Source organism: Symsagittifera roscoffensis, chromosome 3, assembly GCF_963678635.1.
Source record: "Symsagittifera roscoffensis chromosome 3, txSymRosc1.1, whole genome shotgun sequence".
NCBI classification, from domain to species: Eukaryota; Metazoa; Xenacoelomorpha; order Acoela; family Convolutidae; genus Symsagittifera; species Symsagittifera roscoffensis.
Window position 1 is genome coordinate 73,437,340 of NC_087064.1, and position 11,757 is coordinate 73,449,096.

Consider the following 11,757-nt stretch of genomic DNA (forward strand, 5'->3'; position numbering starts at 1 on the left):
AGTAGTTGAAGGTGGTGTTGGGTTATCTTGGGATGATGTCGGTGAAGACTGATTCTGTGACTGTTGGGTAGCAATTTTTGATGGATTTTTGAATTGTTACTTTAGTGGGAAGGTTTATGTTTATTATAATATTCTTCCAAAAAAATAATTAGAAAAATTGTTGCTAGGGCAAATGTGATGATTGCTTTCTTTATACATTTGCATATTGTCAAAATGAGGGATGATAAAAATGTTATGAAAATTACAAACAATAAAAAAATATCAGTTCTACTGAAAATTGTTCGTATCATTTAGACAAGTTATATGAATCGTACCTGTGGATATAATCAAGGGTTTTGGAAAGTTGGAGAAATAGTTCGAATATAGTGTAGAAAATTTAAAAAATGTTACAAAAAATGATTAGGATTATTAGAAAAGATTCAAGTATATCAAAAAGAAATATTATAAAGGTTTCAAGTATTGTAAAAAAATGTTTAAGATTTATGAGTATTTGAGTAACTGATTGAGAGAAGAGCATTTAAGAAATGATCTCTTGGTCGAATACTTTTTGCTGTTTGAGGCGATTTTCAAGTGTGGTCGGATTATTTATTAGTTTTTTGACAAGTGGGTTGAGTTTTGTAAAAAATTGTTGGGGGCAATTTTCATGGTGATCGGGAGGTCGTCTTTTTCTTTATTTTTGTTTGTCAAATGATCCGGGGTATGGTGAGATTTTTATACTTTAGGCTAAATGAAATGTTCATTTTGTTACTTTAGGCTAAGTTAACAAATTTGTTTTGGGGGTATTCGTGGTCTGAGTTGGGGAAATATTGTTGATCTTTGGGTTATTAGATAAGGGAGGGGTACGGTATTATGGTGATATTTATTTTAGTTGTCAAGTTGGAGTGGTTTGCTTATTTTTGACCTGGAGGTCGTAAAGTTATAGTTATAGATGTGCCTGGAGTTCTATATGATTCGTCTAATTGGTCTTAGTTTGAGTTAGAGAAAGTGACGGATTGGATGAATCCTATTGGTCTATTTTGAACTAGAATTATTGCGTACTTGTCAGCATGTTATTTTGAAAAATGTAAATGGAAAATGTTTCGGAGGTTTCAAGATTGTGAAGTATAATGTTAAAATTACTTTTGAAATTCCACTTTCTTTAAAATTTTAGATTGGGGGATGAATATTTTATAGTTTTTACGTGGTTGATTTCGGAGTCTTGTTGTTTTTCTATTTTCTGATTTGTCGATTTGTTCTTGGGGTATTATTTGTTCGGTCATTTTTTTATTTTTTCTTTGTTTTGGGGATTCTTTATGGTTTTGTGTATTGTTTTTGGTGGCGGTTGGTTTTGTGTTTTGATTTTCGGTGGGGTTATCATTTTGTTCTGTGTTTTTCAGATGTGGTTCATTTTGAATGATTTTTAATCCTGTGAAAGAATATAATTGAGTTAATTCGCGGAGTGCGTATTCTTTTGGGTAATAAGGTAATAGGCTGTTTCGATGTTGAACGATTTCTTTTTTGTTTGAGTCGGTAATTTTATATGTGACATCAGTGGGTTTTGCAATTATTTGGTATGGTCCTTTTCGAAGGGGTTGTAATTTTTTAGAAATTCCTTTTTGAGTATTAAAATTAGGTATTAAAACAAATGTTCCAATTTTTAATTCGGAGGCTGGTGTAAAACGTGAATTGATTTGTTCATTAATGTTTTGTCTTTGTAATAACTTTTTTGTTATTTTTTGATAAATTTCATTGTGTTTTTTATCTCTATTTAGAATCCATTCGGTGTGTGTACCGGAGGCTAGTTTAAGAATTTGTGGGTGATGAAAATGATCTTCATCGTGTGTATGTAAAGGTAGGTTATAACAAATTGAGTCTTTATTTGGTTGACAATAACCTTGTGCGTTTTTATGAGAATTTGCTGTAAACATTATTGGTTTGCGTGGCTTTTGGTTAAAAACCATTTCGTATGTTGACATTCCTAAAGTTGTCGTAATTTGTGAATTATATGCTAAGGGAAATAATTTTACATCTGCTGACCATTCGGTATATTTTGTATCATTTCCGTTGATGATACATCTGAGATATTCTTGTAATGAACGGTTCATACCTTCGACTAAGCCGTTTGTCCAAGGTGCATGAGATGTACGTGGTTTGTGTTTAATGTTGTATAAATGACATAGTGTGATAATTTCATTATTTATGAATTCTGTACCGTTGTCTGTAACTAAAATTTCTGGTAGTCCGAATTTTGCTATCCAGTGTTCATAGAGTGTTGTGTAAGCGTAATAAGCGTTACAATGTGGTACTGGGTTAATTGCTACATAATGTGTAAATGCGTCAACAATTACCATAATGTAGGAGTTTCCTTCGGATGAGGGTGAAATTGGTCCTTTGGTATCAAATGAGATACGATGATTAAAGTACAAACTTTGTCCTTTAAAATCTTGTTTTTGTGCTATTTGTTTTTGATTTGGGTAAGGTTTATTTAGTTGACATACTATACAATCATTGCATAGTATTTTTATCCAAATTGGTGCATTTGGGAAGTAAAAATTTTGTATAAAATTTGAATATGTTTTTTCTGATCCAGAGTGTCCTTTAATATTTTGTGTATGTGAAATATTAAAAGCTATAAGAATCATACTTAAAGGGAGACAGGGAACTGTAGATTCATTCAGGTTATACTCTAAAAGGTCTGTATTTTCGTTAATTGTTGTGTTGTTAAATTTGCGAAAGTATCGGAGGAGTGTTTTGTTTCCTAGAATGGTTGAATCTGCCTTGACAGGTTTAGTTTTATATTTGTGCCATGATTTTAGTTGTCTAATTATCGGGTCAAGATTTTGATATTGTTTCAGTGTTGAAATTGTAATCGTTTCTGTTGGAGGGAGAAAAATGTTTTCAATTTCGAATTTAGATAAGGGTATTGTATCAAGTGGGTCGTGAAGGTCAAAAACTTGATTTATTGTGTATTTTGAATCATTTGTTTGTGGTCCTGATAAATTTATTTTATCAGTTAAATCTTCTTTTTCAATTAGTGGAAAATGGTCTTTCTTAGGCGGGTGTTGTTTTGTTCGTTTTTGTTGGGTGTTATTTTTTATCCATTGAGAATATGGGATTGGTTTGAAAGTTGATGTTCCAAGTAGATCAACTTCATAATGATTATTTTGACAATCTAAATAAAGTGGGAAATGTTGTAAACTATTTATTTGTGATTGTTCAATATCAGTTTTTACTGCATATTTGCATTCCAATCGGGGTGATGTTTCGTTTTCTGCAAGGTAGAATTTTATGTTTTTGGGTATTTCAACTGTTGTTTTTCGTGTAAGTAATTCAGGTGGTGTATTTCGACTTAAGGTGTCTGGTAATGCAAGATTTTTTCCTGCAGTCCAAACTATATGTAAGTTTGGAAATTTCATTAGAATTAGTTGAAATCTGTAAACTCGGTGGTTTGGGTTAGATTTTTGTGTAAAGAGAAAGATGATTGGTTTATGGTCTGTGAATAAAACTGTGGGGTGTTTTGATCCAAGTATCAGAAATTCATATTCTGTCAGTGTATATATTATGGCTGTACATTCTCTCATTGGAGTTGAGAGTCGTAGCTCTGCTTGAGTGAATAATCGAGAATTTGCTGATATGAGGTTCATTTTATTTGTACCATTATGTGATTGTAATAGTGCTGCACCGATGCCAAAGTTCGAAGCATCGCACATTGCATAAAATGGTTGATTTGAATCTGGAATTGTGTTTGAAATTTGTTCAGTTAAAAGTTTCTTTATTTCTTCAAATCGTGTTTGATGTTCTGTATTCCATTCAAAATTATTTTGTTGTCTAAGGATGTTATAAAATGGTCGTAGATATAATTGCATTTTATAAACATATTTACTTAAAAAGTTTAACATTCCAAGAAATTCTTGGATTTTCTTTTTATTTGTTGGTGGTTGAAGTTTTTGAATAGCGTCAATGCGTGATTTCAATGGAGTGATTGTTTTTCTTTCTATATTATGTCCTAAGAATTTAACTCTTGTCAAAAAGAAGTGTGATTTATCGGGGGCGGCCTTCAGATTTTCGTTCTGAAGTATTTGGTGATATTTTTCTAAAACATTGAACATCTCGTCTTTTGTTTGTGATTGCATAAAAACATCGTCTAAATAGGTGATTGCGTTTTTCTTGAGTATTAGTGGTCTAAAAATTTTGCTCATAAAAGCTGAAAATGCTGCTGGTCCTATGGATATTCCATAGAATAAGCGGTTGAATTCATATTGTTGGTTTCCGATAACAAATTGTGTTAAACGTCGTGATTGTTCATCTAGTGGCATTTGATTGTATGCACTATTCATATCGGCGGTTGTAAAGTATTTGCCGTTTATTTTTGTTAAAATAACTTGTATTGGTTCAATGGGCCAATTACATTTTGATTCATCTATAAGTGAATTGAGGTATCTAGCATCGAGAACGATTTTTAATGATTCTCCTTTAGCTAGAATGATAACGGGGTTGATAAATGTGTTCCCTTTTGGTTGTTCTTCTTTATTAACTGGTGATATAATGTTGTATTGTTCTAAAATATCGAGTAATCTGTTCACTTTATCATGTAAGTGAATTGGTACTTTACTTGCTCTCTGTTTTTTGAAAACTGCGTCTGGTTTTAACGGGAGATGTAGTGATGAACTGATTTTTCCAACATCGAATTTTGATGTTGCATAGACTGATGAATATTTAATTAGCTGTTTGGCTAACTTTTCGAATTCGTCTTGTGTTATTTGTGAATGTTGGAAATTAAACATTGTTAAAAATTTCTGTTGGTCCTCTGTGTAGTTACTTATGTTGAATGTAGGTTTGAAATATGGAGTTTTTGTGAAATAATCCGTATTTCTGTTTTCGTTACTTATTATATTATTTATAGATAATTCTTCATTAAGAATTGTAGATTGGCAAATATCTAGTAATTGGAGTATATTATTTACGCGATAAGCTTTTTCGTGTATTGGTGATATTGTAACGTTGGTTTCACAATATCCTAGAAGTCCTAAAGGTAATGTTACTTGGTAAGGTGTGTTGTTATAGACATGTAAGGAAATGATATCTGAATTCGAATTTTTCAAATATTTTATGGATGAGATTGTGATTTTGAAAAATTTGTGAATAGGTTTGAATTCAAAATCTGACATATAAAATTTTTGTTTGTTTTGTTCTTTATCATATTGGTGAACTTGTTTGATTGAAAAATTATAGATATTTCCTGATAGTGGTTTTAGGTGTTTTCTTTGTTGGTTAAATATCGGGTAGAATTTTGAAAAGAATGGTGGTTGTTTATTTAATCTTTGAAAAAATGTTAAGGATGTTTCTTTTGTTTTTGTATATTTATCTTTGATTAATATTTTACTATTTAGTATGTTAATTGTTGGTATATACTTCGAAATAAATGGTATTCCAATGATATTATATTTAATATCAGTGATATGGAATATTTGTTTAAATGGCTTATTTAAAATTTTGCTTTGCTCCATTGTTCTGGTGGGGAGGAGAAATAATTGGATTTTTCCGTAGTTTATCAATGTTGATCCTTGTGCTGTTGCTAACTTACTGGAGGTTTCAAGAGGTGTTAGCTTTGGGTGTAAAGTTTTTATTTCATTCCATGTGGGGATGTTTATTATGTTTGATTCTGCTCCTGAATCAATTAAAAAATCTATTTCAAGGTCTGGTGGTTGAAATTCTTTATTTCTTGGGCTTTCTAAGAGAAATGGTATTGTCCAAATTTTTTCTTTGGGTTGTTCTTTTTGTATATTTTGATAAATGTGGTTTGTATTCAAGCATTTTGTTTTGATATTTTTATTGGTTTGATTTGTAGTGTTAATCTCATTTGTTTCTTGCGTCGTTGGTGTGGAATTTATGGGTGTAGTGTAATAATTTTGAAGAAATTCTGATTGATTTTCATATATGTGTGATGAAAAAGGTTGTTCATATATGACAGATTCATAGTCATTTTCGACTTTTATCATATTGATAGAAAGAGTGTTTTCAGTATCACCTTCTGAATCTGATGATGTACAGTTTATTTGATTGAGTTGTAACGTATCAGTTACTGTGTCATCAATACCTGGAGGGTCTGATGTTGTTTCTGGATTAGATTGTACTTGATTAATATGTCTTTGATGTTTAGGTGTACTACTTCTGTGGCGATTATTAGAATTATTATAGTTATTATTATTCCGGTGTGGTGATTGGGAATAATTTCTATAACGATTATTATAACTTGAGTGTCGATTTTGTGAATTATTTCGCGATCTATTTTGATAATTGTTGTTTGGTCTGTTATAGTTCGATCTATTATATGAGTTATTCCTTGATCGATTGTTCGGGTAATTCTGGTTTCGGTTGTTTGAATAACTTCTATTTCGATTATAGGAGTAGTTTCTATTCCTATCGTATGATGAATTTCGTGATTGGTTGTTTGGATAGTAGTTATTTCTTGATTGGGAATTAGATCTAGAAACAAATCGTTGTGTATTTGAATGTGATCTGGAGTAGTTATTTCGACTATTTGGTCTATTGTAGTGATTTTGTGATGAATTATGCGTGTTTCTTCGTTCTGGTGATCTTCCTCTATAACTTGAGTTATATGGTGATTGATTTCTTGTATAATTTGTATTGTTCGGGAGTGGTTTTCCTGAACTGTTGTTGCTGTAGACTGTTTTGTTCGGTAGGTTTTGATCTTTTTTCATGTATTGATGGAATGATTTATTTGGTTCTTTATATTTTTGAGGTTTAATTTGATTGTCTTGCTGTTTTTGTCTACATTCGGAAATACTATGTCCGTATCGTCGGCAATAATTACACCATTTTTTGAAAGATGGTTTGCCTTTAAAGTTTGGGTTCTTTTCGTAAATATTGAGTATTTCAGTGATTTTTTCAACGAGGTCTGTCTCTGATTCCTGTATATTATTAATATTAGTGGGAGTCGTTTCAATTCTGTTAACGTATTGTAATTTCAGATTTTCCGTTTCTTCTAGTTTCATCGTGATTTCTGCTTGTTCTAATTTGTCTACTAGTTTTCGAAAATCTAAATCGGGTTCTCGAATTGAAGAAGGATGGGATGCTCTCTTTTTTATTGCTATTTTCCTTAATTGTGGTGTTAAGGTCATCATTAAGATTTCTGTCATCTTTGTGTTTTTATAGTCATGTGTATTTAATGAATATGCTTTTCGAACTAGTGTTTCGATTCGTACTGCTATTTGCTTGATGGTTTCGTTTGGTAATCTGCGAATTTCATTACATAAAACTCTTTGTTGTTGTTTGTTTCTTTCGGAGTCAAACATTTTTGAAAATTCCTGTGTAAACCTTTTCCAGTTTGATTTTATTTCTAGAGGTAGTACTGAAAACCATTTTTGGGCTGCGCCATCTAAGGTTGTTTGTATTAACGCTGTGCGTCGATGTATCCAGTTTTGATGTAGTGGCGTATTAATTGGTTCAGGTCCAATATTTAAAATCAGGTTTGCTGTTACTGCATTTAAATAATCTTCTACAGAGTATTCAGGGTCTGTTCCTGTGAAAACCATTAAAGGTTTGTTTGATGTTATTGATGATCCACCCATAAGGTATGGATTCATTGTCATTTGTAATGATTCTGCTGCATTTGGCATTTGAGAAAAATTTGAAAGTTGGTTTCTTGTTATTTCATGTTGTTGGAGATAATATGGGAGTGGTATTTCATTTTGCATTTGTGATGGTTGATACGAGTGTGCAGTCATTGGATTTTGTTGTTGAATTGGTTGAAAAGATTGTGTATTAATTAGATTTTGTTGTTGAATTGGTTGTTGATGTTGTGCATCTATTGGTTGTGGAGAAAAATTTCTATGATTTGTACGTGTTCTCTGTATTCCTTGTCTACGATATTCTTGAGTATTTTGTGCAAATATATCTGGTTGTAAGAAATCATCATCTGAGGATAAATAATCCATTTGATAAGATGTCTGTTTTTTATTTTTATTTTGTTGAAAAAATGGGTAATTTTCACTGTGATCCTGTGGAGGATTTGTTTGGAAATTTATTGAATTAGGTTGGGTCATTGGGTTATCCCAATTTCGAGATCTTGTATATTGGTTAAAATTTCTTTGTGGTTGATTATATGTTTTTGATGGATGTGTATAATTATAATTATGGTCTGTAAAGTTGTTTCTAGTGAATGTTTTGCGTGTTTTTGATGGTATTGTCATGGGTCTGTATGTTTGGTAATCCATATGTGAATATTTAGGGGCAACCGAAGGTTTAACGGTTGATTGTAAGGTTACCTGTGTTTGTGAAGGATTTGTATTTCTTGGTGTTGTTAAATTTGGGCGTATTGGTGAAATACTTTGTTGTGTAGTTGTTGTGTGTACAATTTCTTCATTTATGAAGTGTGATGGTGTCTGGATATCTTGTTGAGTAAGATTCCTAGTTCCATTGAGGTTTTCGTTGTGTATGACTGTAGAGTTTAAACTATTATTTTGTGTATCGGGCAAAAATGTATTATAGTTTAATGGTGTTGCATCAATGGTGAATGGTATTATTTTTACATAATCTCTTATGTAAGATATCGTACTTATTGCTTGACTTGAGATTGATTGTGGGAAGCTTATAAATGCGGGATGAGACCATTCGGGGTCCCAAACATAATCTGATTGTTCTGTGATAGCGGTATCATCGTTCGAGTTTTGGGGTCTAAAATTTTTTCTTGCTTGTGCAATTAAATCAATATTGTGTGTGAAATAATCTATTATGAACCATGCCAAAATTTTTTGTAGATCGTGTTTTGTATGTTGTGAAACGTCGTTTTTCGTGAAATTTTCTTTAATGATGTTTAAATAACTAGAGAGTAGTGTGATTTCATGTCGTACTCTTAAATGTTTAGATGTTTCTGTCGGTGAGACATTTGTTATTGGGATTTCATTTTCTAATATCGAAATATAACTATATATTATTGCGAAAACTTCATTGGTGAATATGGAGTTTGCTCTTTGTGAGTTATGATATTGGATGCTTTTTATATATTCTGAAAAAACTTTTGAAAATTCTAAATCAAGATCGTCTGTTTGAATTGTATATTTTCTATTATTATGGTTTGGTGAGGTGAATTCTATGGAGTAGATTCCATACTGTTGTGTTATGTTGCATATATCTTTTAAGTAGTGGTCTATGATTTGTCTTTTGATTTTTACATCTGGGAACTCTGTTTTACATGGACTGATTCCGGGTTCAAATAAATTTAATAGTAAATTTTTACAAAATATATGCTGTCCTCTATCAGTGGTTGCATCTATTATAAAAGGAAAGATTTCATCATCATCTGGGCTTTCTTCACCTGGGGTGTGCGTTGAGCTCATTTTTTCGTTCGATGACTGTTAATATGTAATTATTAATGTGTCGAATTGGTTGATTCCAATTGTATAAATGTACTGGTTTGTGTTTATACTGCTTTTTTATTCTTCTTTTTCCTCTTTTTGATGAATTTGAAGTTGTTTCTGAGTCAGAAAAATATAATTGATCGTGAAGTGGGCAATTTTTATCTATTGATTCTTTTAGTTTGTAAAGTTCGTCTAAACTGTTGGTTTCTGATTCTGAAAATGCGTTTCGATTTTTTGAAAATCTTTTTCGTGTTATTTGTCTTTGTTTCGTTATTATTTTTCTTTTTAGTGTTTGTCGTTTTGTTCGAATGTATCCAACTGTTTGTGTATGAGGTGTGATTACAAGGTCGTATTTTTTGTTATCTATTTCACAATTGTGTAAAACGATTGTTTGTTTATTTCCTAGGTTTTTAAATGACATAAGGTTTAGGATGACGGATGCAAAAGGTTGTTAAATGATTTCTATTTTCCTAAACTGTTAGTTCTTACGATTTTTTGGTTAGCTTAACCTGGGTCTATTTGTTCAGGGTTGGAGAGAAAAGTATATCGATTCCGAAGAATGATTTTTTACTTTCTCGTGGCTAGTATAAGTTAAGGTGTTAACTTACTTAATCTTACTTAGGGGTAGTGATTGTGTTCAAGGGTTGGAGAATAGTAAATCGATCCACAAGGTTCAGGTATAATTAGAACGCGAGTAGTTCGTTAGATACTATTTTAAACTTACTAAGTCTAAGATTTATCCTGGGTCTGGTAAGAGGGGGGGTCAAGTGAAGGATGAATAACCGAAGTTCTTCACTGTTTATCCTAATTTGAATGATTAGTTTTGTTTAAAAATTTCTATTAGTCTTAGGTCTTTAGAAAGGGTTGGGTAGTGAATCGACGTTTGAGGTCGTTAGACACTAATTAAGTGGGTGGGGGAGAACAAAGTTGTTCTGTTTGATCCAAGGATAAGCCTTGATGATCAAATTTGAAATTTAATTAAGTAGAAAATGATTTAAGATCCAAGGATAAGCCTTGATGATCTGGTTTTAAAATTAAGTGAATTTAAGTTTTAATAAAATTTTAAATGTGTGTAAAGGAAAGATTTAGTGTTTTGATGATATTAGTGGGTTTATGATTGCTGTTATGTTTTAGGTGATGGAGCTGGAACAACAGGATGATTTATGATTACTAACCATTTATTGTCATGCTACTAATTTTTATTTTTTATTTTTCAATAAATATTTTTCAAACATGTTTTGTATATTACTGCAGAGTTTTAGGAAAACGATCTTAGATCTTTTTATCAATCGTTATTGTATATTAATAATTTTGTTTAGCGCCTGAAATGATTTTGAAGATTAACTTCAAGGTTTTATGTTTGCAAATGAAAATCTAAATTCATTGCCAGTAGTATTCTAAATATAAAAGTTTGTTCTGGTTTTTGCCTAACTATCATATAGCTATATGGCAAGTTTCTACTTTGTCGTATGTCGTCTCTGGTTCGAGGTCTTCTTCCAATTCCGGGTAGTTCTGTTATGGTTCGGAATATTGGCTCTGATCTATTGAGTCGTAGAGACATTTCGATTAAATTATTGTCGTATAACATTTTGTAAATGTTTTTGTCTAATTTCTAATCTATTTTGGTTAATTCTAAGCTATTAAGGTCTTGTTCGAGACTTATGGTCGCACCAGATGAGTTAGGACTGGAGTGTATAACTCATAGAGTAATTTCGGATAGGGTACACCGTCTGCTCGTCACGCTATCTTATTTTCGGCCGGATAGATTCGTGCAACTTCTTAGTCTAATACCGATCCTAATCTTACTCTTATACTATCTAGTCTCAGGTTGTTTAACTAGTCTCTGCTAGGCTCAATAGATCTAGGGTATACTGGTTTATTGCGGCTGCTGAAGTGCTCGGGAGAGTCCAACTAATTTCTAAGTTAAATTCAAATCTCTCTGGTGCTGAAATTACAAGTAACTTCAGCACTTACAAATAAGTGGGTTGTTAGTTAGATGGATCATGATTGGTTAATATTAAATACTTTACATTGGTAAAATATCTAATTTATCCAATCATAAAATGTAGTTTAGATCAGGTTCCATTTGGATGGGTCGTAAAAACTTTTAAATTTCTTGAATTTTTTTATGACGAGTTTCCTTTTCGGCTCAACAGGTTTTGATCCAAAACTTGTCGCCTTTGTTGCCGCTCGGTAAATGATTTCCATTTTTAAGGGCTGTTTATGAACTTCATCCGATAAAAATATGAAATTTTCGCAGCTGTTATTTTTCAACTTTTGTCAAGTTGTTTTTTCAATTAATTTTTTCCAACATAATTTTTAAGAATTATTTTCTGACTTCTGTCTTTTTTTCAAACACTACTTTGTTGCGCATTGTGTTTTTTCCTATCGCAAGTGT

The 11,757-nt window shown here is 31.6% G+C and overlaps 1 protein-coding gene across 1 annotated transcript in view; it reads left to right on the plus strand.

Moving 5' to 3' along the window:
- Nucleotides 1–11,757, plus strand: part of LOC134842785 (transmembrane 9 superfamily member 2-like) — an 86,944-nt gene that overhangs the window by 63,379 nt on the left and 11,808 nt on the right. The gene's annotated exons all lie outside the window — the stretch shown is intronic.